Source organism: Trichosurus vulpecula, assembly GCF_011100635.1.
Source record: "Trichosurus vulpecula isolate mTriVul1 chromosome X unlocalized genomic scaffold, mTriVul1.pri SUPER_X_unloc_1, whole genome shotgun sequence".
NCBI classification, from domain to species: Eukaryota; Metazoa; Chordata; class Mammalia; order Diprotodontia; family Phalangeridae; genus Trichosurus; species Trichosurus vulpecula.
The window spans coordinates 7,636,931-7,659,646 of NW_023494377.1; positions in this window are offsets into that span (position 1 = coordinate 7,636,931).

Below are 22,716 nucleotides of genomic sequence, written 5' to 3' on the forward strand. Positions count from 1 at the left end.
CAAAACTGCTTTCAACAAAACTTTTTGGCTATGCCATGGAAGTTATAAAAGAAAAATATTTGAGCTACACAAGGTATAATATAATGTAAATTGAAATAAATGACTGATCTTATCTAGAAATTCTAAATTCTCCTACTTTATTTACTTAGAGCTAGAAAATATTTTTGCACACTAAGAATATATATGAAGTAGTCCCTGAAATTGATAACATTTTGCACTGAAAAGTCCAGACAAGATGAAGGAGATTTGAAGAGCTTTAAGAGCTATGACATATGGGAAATTGGGGGACACCCCAGTCCTGAACTTTGCTATTCTCTAGTGGATTAGACATCCCTGTTTATAAGGGCTCTCCTCAATCTCTCATTCTCTTCCCCAAGGCTTCTCCCAGACTGACATTATCTCTCCTAAAATCCCATTTCTTCAGACAATTTCCCTCATCACTGAGATGGACCTGTCTTGCCGATCTTCCAAGTTTCTTTGGCTAAAACACTGTTATGGGTTTTAGGAAGTGAATATGGTAGAGTTACAGCCATTTACTGCTTGCTCCATCCTCTAGGCTCTAGGAAGCCTATTTTTCTATCAAAAGTACATACTAAAAATTGAAATAGATTTGAATTTAGGTTTGATCTCATAAGAACAATCTACCTTCAATTTGTTTATTAAATGGCCTACTTCCAGGGCCATCCCCAGTCTTCCTAATCTCTCTCTTGCCACTGACTGCAAATGGTTCTGGACCAGAGATTGAGGCTGAACACAACTGCACAGCCCTCCCTCACTTAAATCCAATTCAATTGTAAGTGATGAGATTACATTCTGATTTCATGGTCCTCTTCAAGAAGAAAGAACCAAGGACAAGAAGTAGATCACAGCAGGTCACTATTTGGGCCAACTCAGAACATATCTGAGAGGATATTCTTGCCGTTTATGACATTATCCATTCATAGGCCCATTCAGAGCTAATCATTTGTATTCTCAGAGAATGCCCAGAACTCCAACATGGTGACTTTCAGAATATTTCAAGATTTGCCCTGTGGAGTCTCAGGGCACTCTCTACTCTGATATCCCTTCTTCCTACTGCCTTCCTTCTCTTCTCCAAGGCTGCACCATACTATAAGCTAAAGCTCTCCAATTTCTGACAATTTTCATTCTCATTCCATGAATATCTGCCTTTCTCCCTCTTCTAGTCCCCCTGAATAATGACCTTATAGATTCTGCAGCTGAATCTAGCTCATGATTCTGATTCTGAAGTTTCTGTCCAGGCCTCACAGTCTGGGTTCAATGTGCCCTCCCTGATTCTATATTTCGCTTCACTTTCCACTCTCCATTGCTACATTCAGGGGCAGGATTTAATTCCTGGCTCAGAAATTCTGTATCTCTGCTCTCAACTCCTTCCAATATACGTGCAAGAAAGATACCTGGAAACCTAAACCTTTAGTATTCTAGGAAATATTGAAGCAGTGACATTATTTGTTTTAAAAGACATCTCTAGATAACTTGTGTCAAGTTATTTTTAAATTTTATTCACCATATTATTATTACAATTCACATCAGTTACCTATCTGATGAATTTAAAATAAAAGTTTTCTTTCTAAAAAGCTCTCTATAATGAACATCTGGGCTTTGGTTCAAAAATACTGAGTACTTCTTTTTATTAAAGTAATAGAAAGATCAGTCTTTACTAAGGAAAGAAATGCATGCAACTGACTCTCTTTTGGTTTGCATGTGTTGTGGTTCAGACATATTGTTTGCTAGCCAAAGAATAAAAGGTAAGCTCAACAAACCCCTTTGGCACTGTAGTTGAAGATAGGTGGTGCTATTGGTTGTACAATATTTTTTAAATTTATTTTTCTTATATGTCACTAGTGTTCAAAAAAAATTATATGGGGATAAATTAATAATCTCCTATGAAATATCTACCTTCCTGTTACTTTGTAAAGCCCACTCCATATGAACATGAAAATAAATCTTTGCTATTTGTGAGATTTTCGACTCTAAGGCCCCTTCCCCTCAAGATGATGTTTGTTCTCTGAACCCCCTCCCTCACCTCTAGTGTACAGGGGTGTGTTGTTCACTGTAATACTTGACGTCTACTTCCCTAAGGACTCTCTTTGCTCTGATTTCCCCTCTTTTGTGGGAACTCTTAGTTTTCTCATTTTCATCTCCATGGCAAATACCAGGCCTGACACTGTCTGTGCCCAAATCCTTCTGTTTCTGAAAATGTCCATTCCCAAACCTTTTATATCTACCTGTCTCTTTTCTCTATGCCTTCACAAATCTGGCAGGGCAGATGCAATTGTCTCATCCAGCTGATGATCCTCAATTCAAAATTTCCTTCAGGCTATACTATACATGAGATATCTCCTATCTCGTACTCTCACTAAACTTTTTATTCTACATCTGGATGCTCAGAGATAGAACCTATGCCCTAGCTAGGAAATCTGGTTTTCTAAGCAATAGGACCCCTCCAACATATATCCTAGAAATGTCCTGGGAAGCTCTGATGTTTGGTGTTCAAAGTGGCTACTGAGAGCTCACATTTTGGATTATAGGGCCATATTCTCCTATGATGCATGAGGAATTTTCTTGTTTCCTTTTTTTATTGGATCATTCTTACAACACACATTAATCTTATCAATACCAACTTTTAAAACTAATGAGTGTCTCTTTTATTTCCTTAGCATGCAATTCAATATTTACCTAGATCTAGAAAATATGTTTGTCTAATAAGCAGACATTTAGAGTAATCCTTGAAATTTATAAGATTTTACATTTGAAGACCCATTCCACAGCCAATGATGTAGGTTCTCAGAGCCTTCACAGCTATGACACAGGGAAACTTGGATTATGCTCCGGTCCTGACCTTTTGTGATCTCTCCCTAGTCAGATATCCCTTGTTTTGAAGACTCTCCTCAATCTCTTATTCTCCCAGACTGATATTGTCTTTTCTAAAGTCTGATTTCTTCACACAGTTTCCCTCATCAGCCTATGAACATCTCCCCATCTCTCTCTTCTGGTCCTTCCCCAAACTGAAAGTCCTGTTTCTACACTCAACCTTCTCAGGATTCTTGAATAGTATATTTCAGAATTCTATTCAGGATTATCTATTTCTATCAACCTCAGATGGTCAAGATTCCAAGGCAAAGCCATATTGAAAGAATTTGGTTTTCACAATCCATTCCTAATTGTTTCATTGATAGGGACTCACTGCCATGCTGAGAAATTCTCTATTCCAAGTTCCAGCCTACAACCCACTTGCTCATTATAATGGTATTTGGAATTCCAGATATGCAGTTTTCTAAGGACGTTTAAAGATATGAGATTCTTATGTCTAAAGGAACAGAGTCCTGAAATTTCTGTTTTTTTGATCATTTTTCTGCTTTGATTAGTATTATTCTTTTATTTTACCAATGCATTTAAGACTTACATATATATTGATTTCCAAACTTAAATTGTCTTCCCTTAGAAATTCATATTTAATTGCCAAAATACTGAATATCCATTATCATTAACACTACTATAAATAAATGTAAATATCTTTCTCAATGAAGGAATTTCAGAGGATTAAATTTTTTGTACAGACATTTGAGATTTGTGTGGGTTTTTGGAGTGGTTATCAAATAAATAGAATTTGAAGAGACAAGATTTTTGGTTTATGTTTTCTTTAGTTTCTTTGTTAGTTTTTCTTATTCATTACTGATGCCCAATAAAAATCATATTAGAATAAATGAATGATCTCCTACAAAAATATCCACCTCCTTATTTTTAAAATTAGTTAAAATGCCAATATTTGGTCCAACTAAGTATATACATGAAAATAAATCCATGTGATTTTTGAGATTTTCCACTCTAAGGTCTCTTCCCCAGGAGATGATCCCTTTTCTCTGAACCCTCCCACCTGTAGCATATAGTGGTTTAGAGTTAACTGCAAGAGCCGACATGTTCTGTCCTAAGGACTCTCTTTGTTCTGATTTTCCTCTTCTCTGGGCCCTGCTGCTCTCTAATTTTTATCTCCACGGCAACTCCTAGGTCTGATACTGCGTGCTCACATCCTCCTGTTTCTGAAAATTTTCCATTCTCAGCCTCTCTACCTCTGGCCCCTCCCTTCTCTCGACCCTCAAAATTCTGACTGCAGCTGCTGTAGACTCATCCTGCTCATGATCCCAAAAATTATCTACAAAGATTCTTCTTTTGGTTTTTTACTGTATAGTTATTAAAATGTACATATATATTCTATATGTGCAATAAGAAAAATGAACCTGTGTCTGTTCTAAGTCCTCAGCATTCTACAAATTCATTTTAATTCCCAAACACATTCTGCTTTCATTTCCTTGTTCCTAATATCAATAGTAGTCTGGACTAAAGAAGAACATATAGGGAGTTAGAATTGCTTTGGTGTCCAAATGTTTTCAGTTTGGGGGGATTTCTTTGGTTTGTCAGAAAATAGATGGTACTTTAACTAGATTGTTTTAGCTGTGTAGGTGTGGATTCACGATATATTTCAAAGCATCCCTACTGCTGAATGTTAAATAAATTACAGGAAAGGATTGGAATCCTAAGTAAACTCTCCCTCCTTCTGGTTTTTGACTTTCTGACAACTGACCAATATTTTGGCTCCCTTAGTATATTGATGGAAATAAATCTTTGCTGTTTATGATATTTTCTTTTCTAAGGTATTTCCAGAGCAAATTGTGATTCATGTTCTCAGAGGGTTTCCTTTTATCAAACAGTGTGTATTGCAGCCCTGTCAAAGTCTGACCATTTGTGGCATAGGATTCTCCTTTGCCCTCATATCCCCACTCCAATGTGTGGCATTCTGAGTTGGGGCTTTTCCCTAGCTAGGAAAATTAGTAAGCCAAATTTCAGCCACTTCCAACAATCAGCGTTAAATGTTAACTTACAGCTCAGTCATTAAGTGTGCTAAGGACATTCTAAGACATGAAATTGTTGGTTCCAAAGGAATGCCCTCCTCATATCTATAAATTTCACTTTAAAATGTTTTAAGTGTATTTTTTCTTACACTGTACTTAATGACTTACAGATATCATGATCAGAAACATTCTTTCTCACATGATGCTTCAGGAATTAAAACCTATGTTTTCTTATTCTTCAAAAATATTTTATATTCTCTATTAATAATAATAATATTCATGGTAGCCTTTATCAAAGAAAGATCTTCATGAAATTGCATTTGTTTCCCAGGAACTTATACATTGCCCTGTCTGGGAAATTTTTAGCTAGCCAAAACATTATCACTACTTTCAATAAAACTTTTTGGCTGTGCAGTGGTAGTTATAAGAGCTTCACAAGGGTATAATATAATGTAATTTGAAATAAATGACTGATCTTATCTAGAAATTCTAAATTCTCCAGCTTTCTTTATTTACTTAGAGCTAGAAAATATTTTTGCCCACTAAGAATATATATGAAATAATCCTTGAAATTGATAACATTTTGCATTGAAAAGTCCAGAGAAGATGAAGTAGGTTTGAACAGCTCTCAGAGCTATGACATATGGGAAATTGGAGGATACCCCAGTCCTGACCTTTGTTGTTCTCTAGTGGATTAGACATCCCTGCTAGCAAGGGCTCTCCTTAATCTGTCATTCTCTTCTCCAAGGCTCCTCCCAGACTGACATTGTCCCTTCTAAAATCCCATTTCTTCGGACAATTTCCCTCATCACTGAGATGGAACTTTCTTGCCCATCTTCCAAGTTTCCGGTACTAAAACATTGTTTCATCCCATCTTTTTGCTAGTTCTGCTGTTCCAGGATTTGTTTGGGGGAACATTTGTATGGTATTTTGGAGGTGTACATGGGAGAGTTACAGCAATTTACTGCTTGCTCTGCAATCTTTGTTCTAGGAAGCCAATTTTCTATCAAAAGTACATGCTAAAAATTGAAATAAATTTGAATTTAGGTTTGATCTCATAAGAACAATCTACCTTCATCTTGTTTATTAAATGGCCTACTTCCAAGGTCATCCCCAGCCTTCCTAGTCTCTCTATTGCCACTTGTTCCAAATGGTTCTGGACCAGAGAGTAAGGCTGCTCAGCCCTCCACTTAAATCCAATTCAATTGCAAGTGATGAGATCACCTTCTGATTTCATGGTCCTCTTCAAGAAGGAAGAACCAAGGACAACAAGTGGATCATAGCAGGTCAATATTTGGGCCAACTCAGAACATATCTGAGAAGATATTCTTGCCATTTGTGACATTATCCATTCAAAGGCCCATTCAGAGCTAATCATTTATGTTCTCAGATAATGCCCAGCAATCAAACACGGTGACTTTCAGGACATTTCCATGTTTGCCCTGTGGAGTCTCAGGGCACTCTCTGCTCTGATATCTCTTCCTCCTATCTCCTTCCTTTGGTTCTCCAAGACTGCATATACTATGAGCTAAATCTCCCCATTTCTGACAGTTTTCATTCACAGCCCCTGAATATCTCCATTTCTCCCTCTTCTAGTCCCTCTGAATATTGACATTACAGATCCTACAGCCAAATCTAGCTCATGATTCTGATTCTGAAGTTTTTGTCAAGGCCTCACAGTGTGGGTTCAATGTGCCCTCCCTGATCCCATATTTTGCCTTCACTTTCCACTCCCCATTGGTACATTTAGAGGCAGGATTTAACTCCTGGCTCAGAAATTCTGTATCTCTGCTCTCAACTACTTCCAATATTCACGCGGGAAAGATACCTGGCAGCCTCAACTTTTAGTGTTCTAGGGAACATTGTAACCTTGGCATATTGTTTCTGAAGTGATTTCTAGATAACTTGTATTCTGTTATGATTTTTAACTTTATTCATTGTATCATTATTATTACAGTGTACATTGGCTGCCTATTGGATGACTTTGAAACTGAAGTCTTCTCTCTAAAAAGCTATCTATAGTGAACATCTGGGCTTTTGTCCAAAATTACTCAATATTCATATTCATTAAAAGTAACAGAAACATCAATTTTTACTAAGGAAAGAAAGACATGCAACTGCCTTTCTTTTGGTGTGCATGTGTTGTGGTGCAGAGGCTTTGTTTGCTAGCAAAAAAATAAAAGATAAGCTTACTAATAATCCCTTTTGGCATAGTCGTTGAAGATAGATGGTGGTTTGTTTCTCAAGATTGTTTAAATTTATTTTTCTAATACATCATTGCTTTTCAATGAAAATTATATTGGAACAATTAATGATCTCCTGTAGAAAATCAACTTTCCTGTTACTTTTTAAAGCCTACTCTGTATAAACATGAAAACAAGTCTTTACTGTTTGTGAGATTTTCCACACTAAGGCACCTTTTTTACCAGATCATATCTGTTCTCTGACCCAAACTACCACCTCTAGCATACAATGATTAGGAGTACACTGTAAAATCTGACTTTTACTGCCTTAAGGGCTCTCTTTGCTCTGAGATCTCCCTTCTGTGGGCACTGCTAGGTCTCTCATTTTTCTCTACCTGGCAACACCCAGGCCTGACACTATGCTCAAATCCTCCTCTTTCTGAAAAGGTCCATTGCCGAGACCCCATACACTGCCCCTTTCTCTTCCCCAGGCCTTCACAAATCTGGCATGGCAGACTCTATGCCTTCATCCAGCTGATGATCCTGAATTCCAAATTTCCTTCAAGCTCAACCATGTTATGTTATATGTGGTATCTCCTATCTTGCACTCTCACTAAGCTATTTATTCAAAGTCTGGGGTTCAGAGTCAGGGCTTATGCCCTAGCTAGGTAATCTGGTTTTCTAAGCAACAGGACCCTTCCAACATATGTCCTAGAAAGGTCCTGGGAAGCTCTGATATTCAGTGTTCCGAGGGACTGCTGAGAGCTGACATTTTGGATTATAGGGCCATATGATGCATGAGGAATTTTTCTTTTTTTTCTATGGCATCATTATTACAGCACACATTAATCTGACCATATACTAATTCTAAAACTAACCAGTGTCTCTTTTATTTCTTTAGCAGGCAATACTTTATTTACCTAAATCTAGAAAATGTTTGCCTAATAGGCAGACATTTAGAGTAACAATTGAAATTTATAAGATTTTACATTTGAAGACCCATTCCACAGTCAATGATGTAGGTTCTTAGAGCTCTCACAGTTATAGCATATGGAAAATTGGATTATACTCCAGTCCTGATGTTTTGTGTTCTCTCTTGGATCAGATATCCCTTGTTTTGATGTCTCTACTCAATCTCTCATTCTCCCAGACTGACATTGTCGGTTCTAAAGTCCCATTTCTTCAGACAATTTCCCTCATCAACCTATGGACATCTCCTCATCTCTCTCTTCTTGTCCTTCTCCAACTGACAGTCCTTTTTCTACACTCATTCTTCTCAGGATTCTTGGATTATATATTTCAGGATTCTATTCAGGATTATCTATTTCCACCAAACTCAACTAGTTAAGTTTCCAAGTCAAAGCCTGGTTCAAAGAATTCTGTTTTCACAATCCATTACTAATTTCTTCATTGATAGGGAATCACTTCCATGCTGAGAAATTCTCTTTTCCATATTCCAGCCTAATGTAATGGTATTTGGAAAGACCAAACAATCAGTTTTCTAAGGAACTTTAGAGATATGAGATTCACCTGTCTAAAGGAACAGAGTGTACTAAGAGCTACAAGGCATTTTTTTCTGCTTTGGTTAATTCTATCCTCTTATTTTATCAATGTGTTTAAGTCTTGCATATATACTTCTTTCAAAACTTAAGTTGTTTCCCCTTAAAAGGCCCTTGTAATGGCCAAAAATACTCAATATCCATTATCCCTAATACTATTAAAAATCAATATAGGTATATTTCTCAGTGAAGGATTGCAGGGGATGGTTTTATCGTTTTGTAAACATATTTGTGGTTTGTGTGGTTTTTTGGAGTGGTTATAAAATGAGCAATTTTCATCTTACTTTTAAGGCTCTGTGGTTAAGGATGTCAGATTTTTTTCTTCTCTGCATCACCAGTACATCCTCAGAATGGGACTTCAATTGGTATTTGATATCATTAGAATAATCTATCTTATTCTTAATTTTTAAATTACCTACATACCAAATGTCAATGTTTGGGCCAACTAAGAACCTATCTGAGCATACATCTTTGACATTTATGACATTTTCCATTCATAGGCCCATTCAGAACTGTTCATTTCTGTTCTTAGAGAGAAGAGAATCAAGCTGGTCATTTTCAGGACATCCTGAGATCTGCCCTTTGGAGTCCCTGGGTGCTCTCTGCTCTGACATCCCGTATTCTAACTGCTCTCCTACCTCCTTCATCCCTTGATCAGGACTACACGGTACTATGTGGTAAAATCCTCCTCTTTCCAACAATTTCCATGCTTAGCCCCTGAACATCTCCCTCTTTTCCTCTTCTATTCCCCCCTCCTATTAATGACATTATGGATTCTATAGCCGAATTAAGCTCAGGCTTCGGGATTCAAAGTTTCCATCAAACTCACACAATTTGGGCTAGTGGTACCATGCATGATCCCACATTCTGGCTTCACTGTCCCCACTAGTAAATTCAGAGGCTAGACTTAACTTTTAGCTTGGACATTCTGTGTCTCTCATCTACTCACAAGATTCCTACGTGAAAGGTACACAGAAGCCTACACTTAATAGTTTCCTAGGGATAATCCAGAATATGACATTTTTGGTTCTAAACCCATATGATAATAAATTGTAAAAAGTTATTTTAATTTTATTAATTGCATAAATATTACAACGTGCATTGATCTTACTTATATGGTTACTTGAAATAATCTTCTCTGTAAATGCTCTCTGTACTGAACATCCTTGTTTTTATCCATTTTTATTAGTAATAGTAGAAATAGCAGACTTTACTGAAGAAAGGAATACATGCAACTTCAATTGTTCTGGTACACAAGTTTTGTGGGGTTTGGGTTTTGGGCTTGGTTTTTCGGTGTAGTTTCTGTTTTGTTTTGTTTTGTTGGTTGTTTTTTGTTTGTTTGCTTGCTTTTTGGCTATAGAAAGAATACATAGAACTCTCACCACAATCTTTTGCCAGTCTATTTCAATATGGATGAGGTTTTTATTTATGTTTTTTTTTGCATGTAGGGAAGATGCACGTGCATTGTAATAATTATCCAACAAAAATAAATATTTGGGGTTTGTGGGTTGTTTTGGAGTGATCAGAAAATAGATAGTATTTTCACCTTACATTTGAGGCTCTGTAGTTAAGGCAGTCAAATCTTTTTTCTTTATTGTATCTCCAATGCATCTGAAACATTGAATTGCAATTTAGGTTTGATCTCAAAAGAACAATCAACATCTACTTGCTTCATTTTAAGTGACCAACAAAAGGTCCGTATCTGGGCCAAATAAGAATCTCTCTGAAAATACACCCTTGCCATTTATTACATTTTTCATTGTAAGGCCCATTCAGAGCTGATCATTTCTGTTCTCATGGATTGCCTAGGAATCAAACATGGTGATTTTCAAGACATTTCAAGATCTGCCCTTTGGAGTCTCAGGGAACCCTCTGATCTGATGTCCCCTTTTCAGAGGGCTCTCCTACCTCCTTCCTTCTCTTGTCCATGGCTTCACCATGATGTATGCAAAAAAATCTACTATTTGTTAAATTTTCCGTTCTCAGCACCTGAATGTCCCCCACTTTCCCCCTTCTAGTACCTCTGAACAGTGACATTAGAAATATCATAGCTGAATAAAGCTGAGGAATATGAATTCAGAGTTTCCATCAAGCCCACACCAGCTGGATTCTAGTGCCCTCCATGAGCAGACATTCTAGCTTCACTTTCCTCTCCACATTGGGACATTCAGAGACAGGATTAACTACTAGTTTAGAAATTTTCAGTCTGTGCTCTCAACTACTTCTAAAATTCCCACATGAAAAGTACCTAGAAAACTGGACCTTTAGAATTGTAGAGACCATAGAAGGCATGAAATTTTGGTTCCAAAGCCACATCAAGGAACCTTTGTCACATTTATTATTTTTAATTTTATTATTTGAATATTATTACAATGTACATTGGTTCAAACGATATGATGACTTCAAAATAGAAGTCTTCTTCCTAAAAAGGTCTCTATATTGAACATGTGGAGGGTTTTGTCCAAAGTTGCTTGAAATTCATTTTAATTAGCAGTAATAGAAAAGGCAGTCTTTACTTAGGAATGAAAAGCAAGCAAGAGGATTTCTATCGGGGTTTCAGGGTTTTTGGTTTGGAGGGGGTTTATTTAGCTAGCTAAAAATTGGCAATAATTTTATCAAATATGTTTGTTAGTGTGGTTTAAAAGATGCAATTTTTGGTTTATGCCTTCTTTAGTTCATTTCTTAGTTTTTCTTATTTGTCACTGATGCACAATAAAAAAAAATCATATTGGAAGGAATGAATGATCTCCTACAAAAATATCTACCTTCCTCTTATTTTGTAAAATTATTGAAATATGCCCAATTTTGTGCCCAAAGAGTATATACTTAAAAGTACATCCATATGATTTGTGAGGTTTTCCAGTCTAAGATCCTTCCCCAGGAGATGATCCCTTTTGTCTGAACCCTCCCACCTGTAGCATATAGTGAATTGGAGTTCACTGCAAGAGCCGACATTTTCTGTCCTAAGCTGTCTCTTTGTTCTGATTCCTCTAGACCCTGCTGCTCTCTAATTTTCATCTCCATGGCAACTCCCAGGTCTGACACTGTGTTTGTGCGCACATCCTCTTGTTTCTGAAAATTTTCCATTCCCAGCCCTTCTACCTCTGCTCCCCTCCCTTCTCTGGACCCTCAAAATTCTGACTTCTCACCTGCTATAGCCTCATCCAACTCATGATCCTAAAAACAATTTATCCAGATTTTTCTTTTTATTATTTTTGGATAATTATTAAAATGCACATGCATCTTCCCTATATGCAAATATGCAAAATGAACCTGTGTCTGTTTTAAGTCCTCAGCATTCTACACATTCATTTTAATGCCCAAACACACTTTGTCTTCCTTTCTTTGTCAGTAACATCAATTGTCGTCTGGACTAAAGAACACAGGAGTTACATTCGCTTTGGTGTCCAAGTGTTTTCGGTTTGGAGGCTTTTTTGATTTGTCAGAAAATAGGTAGTGCTTTAGTTGGACTATTTTAGCTATGTAGTTGTTGATTCATTATATATTTCAAATCATCACTACTATTGAATATTAATTAAATTACAGGAAAGGATTGGGATCCTAGGAAACTCTCCCTCCTTTTGGTTTTTGTCTTCCCGACAACTGGATAATATTTTGGCTCACTCAGATTGTACATGGAAATAAATATTTGTCATTTATTATATTTTCCCTTCTAAGTCACTAAACAAAACAAACTATCTGGGCTTTTTTCCAAAATTACTCAATATTCGTTTTTATTAAAAGGAATAGGAACATCAATCTTTACCAAGGAAAGAAATGCATGTAACTGCCTTTCCTTTGATGTGCATTTGTTGTGGTTCAGAGGCTTTGTTTGCTAGCCAAAAAATAAAAGATAAGTTCAACAATCCCTTTTGGTCTTGTTGTTGAAGATAGGTGGTAGTATTGGGCTTTTAGTTTTCAACATTCCGTTCCACAAGATTTAGAATTTTCTCCCCCTCTTTCCCTTCCTCCATACTCCCTCCCCAAGACTGCATGCCGTCTTATATATGCTCTCCATATTGATTCACATTAAACATATTTTCACAATAGTCATGTTGCACAGAATAATGTGGTGGTATTGGATTTTAGGAGTTTTAAACTTCATTTTTCTTATACATAACTAGTGTTCAATAAAAATTGTATTGGAATAAATTCATGAGCCCTTGTGAAAAATCTATCTTCTTCTTTCTCTGAGCTCCCCTCTTCTATGGGCACTGTTAGCTCTCGAAATTTGGTGTCCATGGCAACTCTCAGGCCTGACACTCTCTGTGCTCAAATCTTCCTGTTTTTGTCCATTATTAGGGCTATACATCTCCCCCCACCCCTTCTCTAGGTTCTCACAAATCTGGCCTTGCAGATTCTATGGTCTCCTCCAGCTGATGATCCTGAATTCCAAATTTCCTTCAAGCTCACATATTCTATGTTACTTGTGCCATCTCCTATCTTGTATTCTCACTAAGCTATTTATTCAAAATCTGGACATTCAGAGTCAGGACTTATGCCCTAGCTAAGAAATCCAGTTTTCTAAGCATCAAGACCCCTCCAACATATATCCTAGAAAGTTCCTGAGAAGCTCTGATATTCGGTGTTCCAAGGGGCTACCAAAAGTTGACATTTGGGATCATAGGGTCATACTCTCCTATGATGCATGAGGAGTTTTCTTTTTCTATTGCATTATTATTACAGCACACATTAATCTGACCACATACTAATTTTAAAACTAACCGGTGTCTCTTTGTTTCTTTAACAGGCAATACTTTATTTACCTAAATCTAGAAAATGTTTGCCCAATGGACAGACATTTAGAGTAATAATTGAAATTTATAAGATTTTACATTTGAAGACCCATTACACAGTCAATGATGTAGGTTCTTAGAGCTCTCACAGTTATAGCTTATTGAAAATTGGATTATACTCCATTCCTGATGTTTTGCGTTCTCTCTTGGATCAGATATCCCTTGTTTTGATGTCTCTACTCAATCTCTCATTCTCCCAGACTGACATTGTCAGTTCCAAAGTCCCATTTCTTCAGACAATTTCCCTCATCAACCTATGAACATCTCCTCATCTCTCTCTTCTGGTCCTCCATCCAACTCACTGTCCTGTTCCTACACTCATCCTTCTCAGAATTCTTGGATTATATATTTCAGGATTCTGTTCAGGATTATCTATTTCCACCAAACTCAACTAGTCAAGTTTCCAAGTCAAAGCCTGGTTCAAAGAATTCTGTTTTCACAATCCATTACTAATTTTTTCATTGTTAGGAATCACTTGCATGCTGAGAAATTCTCTTTTCCATGTTCCAGCCTAATGTAATGGTATTTGGAAAGACCAGACAATCAGTTTTTAAGGAACTTTAGAGATAGGAGATTCACCTGTCTAAAGGAACAGAGTACTAAGAGCTACAAGGCATTTTTGTTTTTTTCTGCTTTGGTTAATTCTATCCTCTTATTTTATCAATGTGTTTAAGTCTTGCATATATACTTCTTTCAAAACTTAAATTGTTTCCCCTTAAAAGGCTATTGTAATGGCCAAAAATACTCAATATCCATTATCACTAACACTATTAAAAATCAATATAAATATATTTCTCAGTGAAGGATTGAGGGGATTTTTTTATCATTTTGTAAACGTATTTGTGGTTTGTGTGTTTTTTTGGAATGGTTATAAAATAAGCAGTTTTCATCTTACTTTTAAGTCTCTGTGGTTAAGGATGTCAGGTTTTTTTTTCTTCACTGCATCACCAGTACATCCTCAGAATGAGATTTGAATTGATATTTCATCTCATAAGAGATCTTATTTTTTAAATTACTTTCATACCTAATGTCAATATTTGTGCCAACTAAGAACCTATCTGAGCATACATCTTTGACATATATGACATTTTCCATTCATAGGCCCATTCAGAACTGTTCATTTCTGTTCTCAGAGAGAAGAGAATCAAGCTGGTCATTTTCAGGACATCCTGAGATCTGCCCTTTGGAGTCCCTGGGCACTCTCTTCTCTGATATCCCTTACTCTAAGTGCTCTCCTACCTGCTTCATCCCTTGATGAGGACTACATGATACTATATGGTAAAATCCTCCTCTTTCTGAGAAATTTCCATGCTTAGCCCCTGAACATCTCCCTCTCTTCCTCTTCTATTCCCCCTCCCCATTAATGACTTATGGATTCTACAGCCAAATCAAGCTCAGGCTTCTGGATTCAAAGTTTCCCACAAACTCACATAATCTGGGTTAGTGGTATCGTGCATGATCCCATATTCTGGCTTCACTGTCCCCACTAGTAAATTCAGAGGCTGGACTTAACTTTTAGCTTGGACATTCTGCATCTCTCATCTACTCACAAGATTCCTACGTGAAAGGTACACAGAAGCCTATACTTTAGTTTCCTAGGGATGATCCAGAATATGACATTTTTGGTTCTAAACCCATATGATGATAAATTTTAAAAAGTTATTATTTAAATTTTATTAATTGGATAAATATTACAATGTACTTTGATCCTACTGATATGATGACTTGAAATAGTGTTCTCTGTAAAAGCTCTCTGTACTGAACATCCTTGTTTCATAAAAAGTTGTTAAAGATTCATTTTTATTAGTAATAGTAGAAATAGCAGACTTTACTGAAGAAAGGAATACATGTAACTGCAGTTGTTCTGGTGCACAAGTTTTATGGGGTTTGGGTTTTGGGCTTGGTTTTTCGGTGTAGTTTTTTTTTTGTTTTGTTGGTGGTTTTTTGTTTGTTTGTTTGTTTGTTAGCTACAGAAAGAATATACAGAACTCTCACCACAATCTTTTGCCAGTCTATTTCAATATTGATGAGGTTTTTATTTATATTTTTTGCATATAAGGAAGATGCATGTGCATTGTAATAATTATTCAATAGGAAATAAATATTTGGCGTTTGTGGGTTGTTTTGGAGTGGCCAGAAAATGGGTGGTATTTTCACCTTACACTTGAGGCTCTGTAGTTAAGGAGGTCAGATTTTTTTTTCTTTATTGTATCTCCAATGCATCTGAAACATTGAATTGCAATTTAGGTTTGATCTCAAAAGAACAATGCAACATCTACTTGCTTTATTTTAAGTAACCAACAAAAGGTCAATATTTGGGCCAACTCAGAATCTCACCCTTGCCATTTCTTACATTTTCCATTGTAAGGCCCATTCAGAGCTGATCATTTCTGTTCTCATGGATTGCCTAGGAACCAAACATGGTGATTTTCAAGACATTTCAAGATCTGCTCTTTGGGGGTTTCAGGGCACCCTCTGATCTGATGTCCCCTTTTCAGAGGGTTCTCCTACCTCCTTCCTTCTCCTGTCCATGGCTACACGATACTGTGTGCAAAAAAACTACTATTTATGGAATTTTCCATTCTCAGCACCTGAATGTCCTCCACTTTCTGCCTTCTAGTCCCTCTGAACAGTAACATTAGAGATATCATAGCTGAATAAAGCTGAGGAATCTGAATTCAGAGTTTCCATCAAGCCCACACTATCTGGGTTGCAGTGCCCTCCATGAGCAGACATTCTAGCTTCACTTTCCTCTCTACATTGGGACATTCAGAGACAGGATTAACTACTAGTTTAGAAATTTTCAGTCTGTGCTCTCAACTACGTCTAAAATTCCCACATGAAAAGTACCTGGAAACCTAGACCTTAAGAATTATAGAGACCATGGAAGGCATGAAATTCTGGTTCCAAAGCCACGTCAAGGAAATTTGTGTCACATTTATTATTTTTAATTTAATATTTGAATATTATTACAATGTACATTGGTTCAAATGATATGATGACTTCAAAATAGAAGTCTTCTCCCTAAAAAGGTCTCTATATTGAACATGTGGAGGGTTTTGTCCAAAGTTGCTTGAAATTCATTTTGATTAACAGTAATAGAAAAAGCAGCCTTTACTTAGGAATGAAAAACAAGTAATTGGATTTCTATTGGGGTTTCAGGGTTTTTGGTTTGGAGGGGTTTACTTAGCCAGCTAAAAATTGGCAATATTTTTATCAAATATGCTTGTTAGTGTGGTTTAAAAGATGAGGTTTTTGGTTTATGTCTTCTTTAGTTCCTTTCTTAGTTTTTCTTATTTGTCACTTATTTTCAATCATATTGAAATGAATGAATGATCTCCTACAAAAATATCTACCTTCCTCTTACTTTATAAAATTTTTGAAAAATGCCCGATTTTGTGACCACAGAGTATATACTTAAAAGTACATCCATATAATTTGTGAGGTTTTCCAGTCTAAGATCCTTCCCCAGGAGATGATCCCTTTTGTCTGAACCCTCCCACCTGTAGCATATAGTGAATTGGAGTTCACTGCAAGAGCCGACATTTTCTGTCCTAAGCTGTCTCTTTGTTCTGATTCCTCTAGACCCTGCTGCTCTCTAATTTTCATCTCCATGGCAACTCCCAGGTTTGACACTGTGTTTGTGCGCACATCCTCTTGTTTCTGAAAATTTTCCATTCCCAACCCCTCTGCCTCTGCTCCCCTCCCTTCTCTCGACCCTCAAAATTCTGACTTCGCACCTGCTATAGCCTCATCTAGCTCATCAACCTAAAAACATTCTATCCAGATTATTCTTTTTGTTCTTTTTGTATAACTATTAAAGTGCACATGCATCTTCCCTATATGCAAATATGCAAAATGAACCTGTGTCTGTTTTAAGTCCTCAGCATGCTACACACATTCATTTTAATGCCGAAACACACTCTGCCTTCCTTTCTTTGTCAGTAATAACAATCGTAATCTGGACTAAAGAAGAACAAAGAAAGAGTTACATTTGCTTGCTCTCCTACTGTTATCAGTTTAGAGGCTTTTTTTTATTTGTCAGAAAATAGGTGGTGCTTTATTTTGAGTGTTTTAGCTATGTAGTTGTAGATTCATGATAGATTTCAAAGCGTCACTACTATTGAATGTTAGTTAAATTACATGACAGGATTGGATTCCTAGGCAAACTCTCCCCCGTTTTGGTTTTTGACTCCCCGACAACTGGACAATATATTGGCTCCCTAATAATATAGATGGAAATAAATATTTATCATTTATTGTATTTTCCCTTAAAGGCATAAAACAAAACAAACCATCTGGGCTTTTGTCCAAAATTAATTTTTTTATTAAAAGTAATAGAAATATCAGTGTTTACCAAGGAAAGAAATACATGTAACTGCCTTTCCTTTGGTGTGCATGTGTTGTGGCTCAGAGGCTTTGTTTACTAGCCAAAAAACAATAGATAAGCTCAACAAACCCTTTTGGTACTGTTGTTGAAGATAGGTGGTAGTATTGGGCTTTTTAAAAAAATTCATTTATTTATTTTTAATTTTCAATTTTTGTTTCCAAAAGATTTTGAGTTGCAAATTTTCTCCCTCTCTTTTCCTTCCCCTCTCCCCATGCTATCTTATAAAGGCTCTCCATATACATTCACATTAAACATATTTTCACATTAGTTATGTTGCAAAGAAGAATGTGGTGGTATTGGATTTTAGGATTTTTAAACTTTATTTTTCTTATACATAACTAGTGTTCAATAAAAATTGTATTAGAAACAATTAATGATCCCTTCTGAAAAATTTACCTTCCTCTTACTTTTTAAAGCCCATTCTTTATAAACATGAAAACAGACCTATGCTATTTGTGAGATTTTCCACTCTAAGTCCCCTTCCTCACCAGGTGATATCTGTTCCCTGAAACCCTGCCCCCCCATCTATAGCATACATGGATTAGGAATTTACTGTAATATCTGACCTTTGCTATCTAAGGGCTCCGTTTCCTCTGAGGTTCCATCTTCTATGGGCACTGTTAGGTCTCTCATTTTTGTCTCCATGGTAACTCTCACCCCTGACACTCTATGTGCTCAAATCCTCCTGATTTTGAAAATGTCCATCATTGGACCATACATCTCCCCGCACCCCTTCTCTAGGTTCTCAAAAATCTGGACTTGCAGATTCTATGGTCTCATCCAGCTGACGATCCTGAATTCCAAATTTCCTTCAAGGTCACATATTCTATGTTACTTGTGCCATCTCCTATCTTGTACTCTCACTAAGGTATTTATTCAAAATCTGGATATTCAGAGTCAGGGCTTATGCCCTAGCTAAGAAATCCAGTTTTCTAAGCATCAAGACCCTTCCAACATATGTCCTAGAAAGGTCCTGGGAAGCTCTGATATTCAGTGTTCCGAGGGACTACTGAGAGCTGACATTTTGGATTATAGGGCCATATTCTCCTATGATGCATGAGGAATTTTTCTTTTTTTTTCTATGGCATCATTATTACAGCACACATTAATCTGACCACATACTAATTCTAAAACTAACCAGTGTCTCTTTTATTTCTTTAGCAGGCAATACTTTGTTTACCTAGATCTAGAAAATGTTTGCCTAATAGGCAGACATTTAGAGTAACAATTGAAATTTATAAGATTTTACATTTGAAGACCCATTCCACAGTCAAAGATGTAGGTTCTTAGAGCTCTCACAGTTATAGCTTATTGAAAATTGGATTATACTCCATTCCTGATATTTTGCGTTCTCTCTTGGATCAGATATCCCTTGTTTTGATGTCTCTACTCAATCTCTCATTCTCCCAGACTGACATTGCCAGTTCTAAAGTCCCATTTCTTCAGACAATTTCCCTCATCAGCCTATGAACATCTCCTCATCTCTCTCTTCTGGTCCTCCATCCACCTCACTCTCCTGTTCCTACACTCATCCTTCTCAAGATTCTTGGATTATATATTTCAGGATTCTATTCAGGATTATCTATTTCCACCAAACTCAACTAGTCAAGTTTCCAAGTCAAAGCCTGGTTCAAAGAATTCTGTTTTCACATTCCATTACTAATTTTTTCATTATTGGGAATCACTTCCATGCTGGGAAATTCTCTTTTCCATATTCCAGCCTAATGTAATTGTATTTGGAAAGACCAGACAATCAGTTTTCTAAGGAACTTTAGAGATAGGAGATTCACCTGTCTAAAGGAACAGAGTACTAAGAGCTACAAGGCATTTTTGTTTTTTTCTGCTTTGGTTAATTCTATCCTCTTATTTTATCAATGTGTTTAAGTCTTGCATATATACTTCTTTCAAAACTTAAGTTACTTCCCCTTAAAAGGCTATTGTAATGGCCAAAAATACTCAATATCCATTATCACTAATACTATTAAAAATCAATATAAATATATTTCTCAGTGAAGGATTGCAGGCGATTTTTTTTATCATTTTGTAAAGATATTTGTGGTTTGTGTGTGTTTTTTTGGAGTGGTTATAAAATAAGCAGTTTTCATCTTACATTTAAGTCTCTGTGGTTAAGGATGTCAGGTTTTTTTTCTTCACTGCATCACCAGTACATCCTCAGAATGAGACTTGAATTGATATTTCATCTCATAAGAGATCTTATTTTTAAAATTACTTTCATATCTAATGTCAATATTTGTGCCAACTAAGAACTTATCTGAGCATACATCTTTGACATTTATGACATTTTCCATTGATAGGCCCATTCAGAACTCTTCATTTCTGTTCTCAGAGAGAAGAGAATCAAGCTGGTCATTTTCAGGACATCCTGAGATCTGCCCTTTGGAGTCCCTGGGCACTCTCTTCTCTGATATCCCCTATTCTAAGTGCTCTCCTACCTCCTTCATCCCTTGATCAGGACTACACGATACTATAGGGTAAAATCCTCCTCTTTCTGAGAAATTTCCATGCTTAGCCCCTGAACATCTCCCTCTCTTCCTCTTCTATTCCCCCCTCCCATTAATGACATTATGGATTCTGCAGCCAAATCAAGCTCAGGCTTCTGGATTCAAAGTTTCCCACAAACTCACATAATCTGGGTTAGTGGTATCATGCATGATCCCATATTCTGGCTTCACTGTCCCCACTAGTAAATTCAGAGGCTGGACTTAACTTTTAGCTTGGACATTCTGCATCTGTCATCTACTCACAAGATTCCTACAGGAAAGGTACACAGAAGCCTACACTGTAGTTTCCTAGGGATGATCCAGAATAGGACATTTTTGGTTCTAAACCTATTTGATGATAAATTTTAAAAAGTTATTATTTAAATTTTATTAATTGGATAAATATTAAAATGTATATCGATCTTACTGATATGGTTACTTGAAATAATCTTCTCTGTAAGAGCTCTCTGTACTGAACATCCTTGTTTTTATCCATTTTTATTAGTAATAGTAGAAATAGCAGACTTTACTGAAGAAAGGAATACATGCAACTTCAATTGTTACGGTACACAGGTTTTGTGGGTTTTGGGTTTTGGGCTTGGTTTTTCGGTGTAGTTTCTGTTTTGTTTTGTTGGTTATTTTTTGTTTGTTTGTTTGCTTTTTGGCTATAGAAAGAATACACAGAACTCTCACCACAATCTTTTGCCAGTCTATTTCAATATTGATGAGGGTTTTTTTAATGTTTTTTGCATATAGGGAAGATGCACGTGCATTGTAATAATTGTCCAATAAAAAATAAACATTTGGGGTTTGTGGATTTTTTTGGAGTTGCCAGACAATAGATAATATTTTTACTTTACACTTGAGGCTCTGTAGTTAAGGAGGTCAGATTTTTTTTCTTTATTGTATCTCCAATGCATCTGAAACATTGAATTCCAATTTAGGTTTGATCTCAAAAGAACAATCCAGCTTCTACCTGCTTTATTTTAAGTAACCGACAAAAGGTCAATATTTGGGCCAACTCAGAATCTCTCTCAAAATACACCCTTGCCATTCCTTACATTTTCCATTGTAAGGCCCATTCAGAGCTGATCATTTCTGTTCTCATGGATTGCCTATGAACCAAACATGATGATTTTCAAGACATCTCAAGATCTGCCCTTTGGGGTCTCAGGGCACCCTCTGATCTGACATCCCCTTTTCAGAGAGCTCTCCTACCTCCCTTTTCTTGTCCGTGGCAACACCATGCTGTCTGCAAAAAAAACCAAACTCCTATTTCTAGAATTTTCCATTCTCAGCACCTTAATGTCCCCTGCTTTCCCCCTTCTAGTCCCTCTGAACAGTGACATTAGAAATATCATAGCTGAATAAAGCTGAGGAATCTGAATTCAGAGTTTCCATCAAGCCCACACCAGCTGGATTCTAGTGCCCTCCATGAGCAGCTATTCTAGCTTCACTTTCCTCTCCACATCGGGACTTTCAGAGACAGGATTAACTACTAGTTTAGAAATTTTCAGTCTGTGCTCTCAACTACGTCTAAAATTCCCACATGAAAAGTACCTGGAAACCTGGACCTTTAGAATTGTAGAGACCATAGAAGGCATGAAATTTTGGTTCCAAAGCCACATCAAGGAACCTTTGTCACATTTATTATTTTTAATTTTATTATTTGAATAGTATTACAATGTACATTGGTTCAAATGATATGATGACTTCAAAATAGAAGTCTTCTCCCTAAAAAGGTCTCTATATTGAACATGTGGAGGGTTTTGTCCAAAGTTGCTTGAAATTCATTTTGATTAACAGTAATAGAAAAAGCAGCCTTTACTTAGGAATGAAAAACAAGTAATTGGATTTCTATCGGGGTTTCAGGGTTTTTGGTTTGGAGGGGTTTACTTAGCTAGCTAAAAATTGGCAATAATTTTATCAAATATGTTTGTTAGTGTGGTTTAAAAGATGCAATTTTTGGTTTATGCCTTCTTTAGTTCATTTCTTAGTTTTTCTTATTTGTCACTGATGCACAATAAAAAAAAAATCATATTGGAAGGAATGAATGATCTCCTACAAAAATATCTACCTTCCTCTTACTTTATAAAATTTTTGAAAAATGCCCGATTTTGTGACCACAGAGTATATACTTAAAAGTACATCCATATGATTTGTGAGGTTTTCCAGTCTAAGATCCTTCCCCAGGAGATGATCCCTTTTGTCTTTACCCTCCCACCTGTAGCATATAGTGAATTGGAGTTCACTGCAAGAGCCGACATTTTCTGTCCTAAGCTGTCTCTTTGTTCTGATTCCTCTAGACCCTGCTGCTCTCTAATTTTCATCTCCATGGCAACTCCCAGGTCTGACACTGTGTTTGTGCGCACATCCTCTTGTTTCTGAAAATTTTCCATTCCCAACCCCTCTGCCTCTG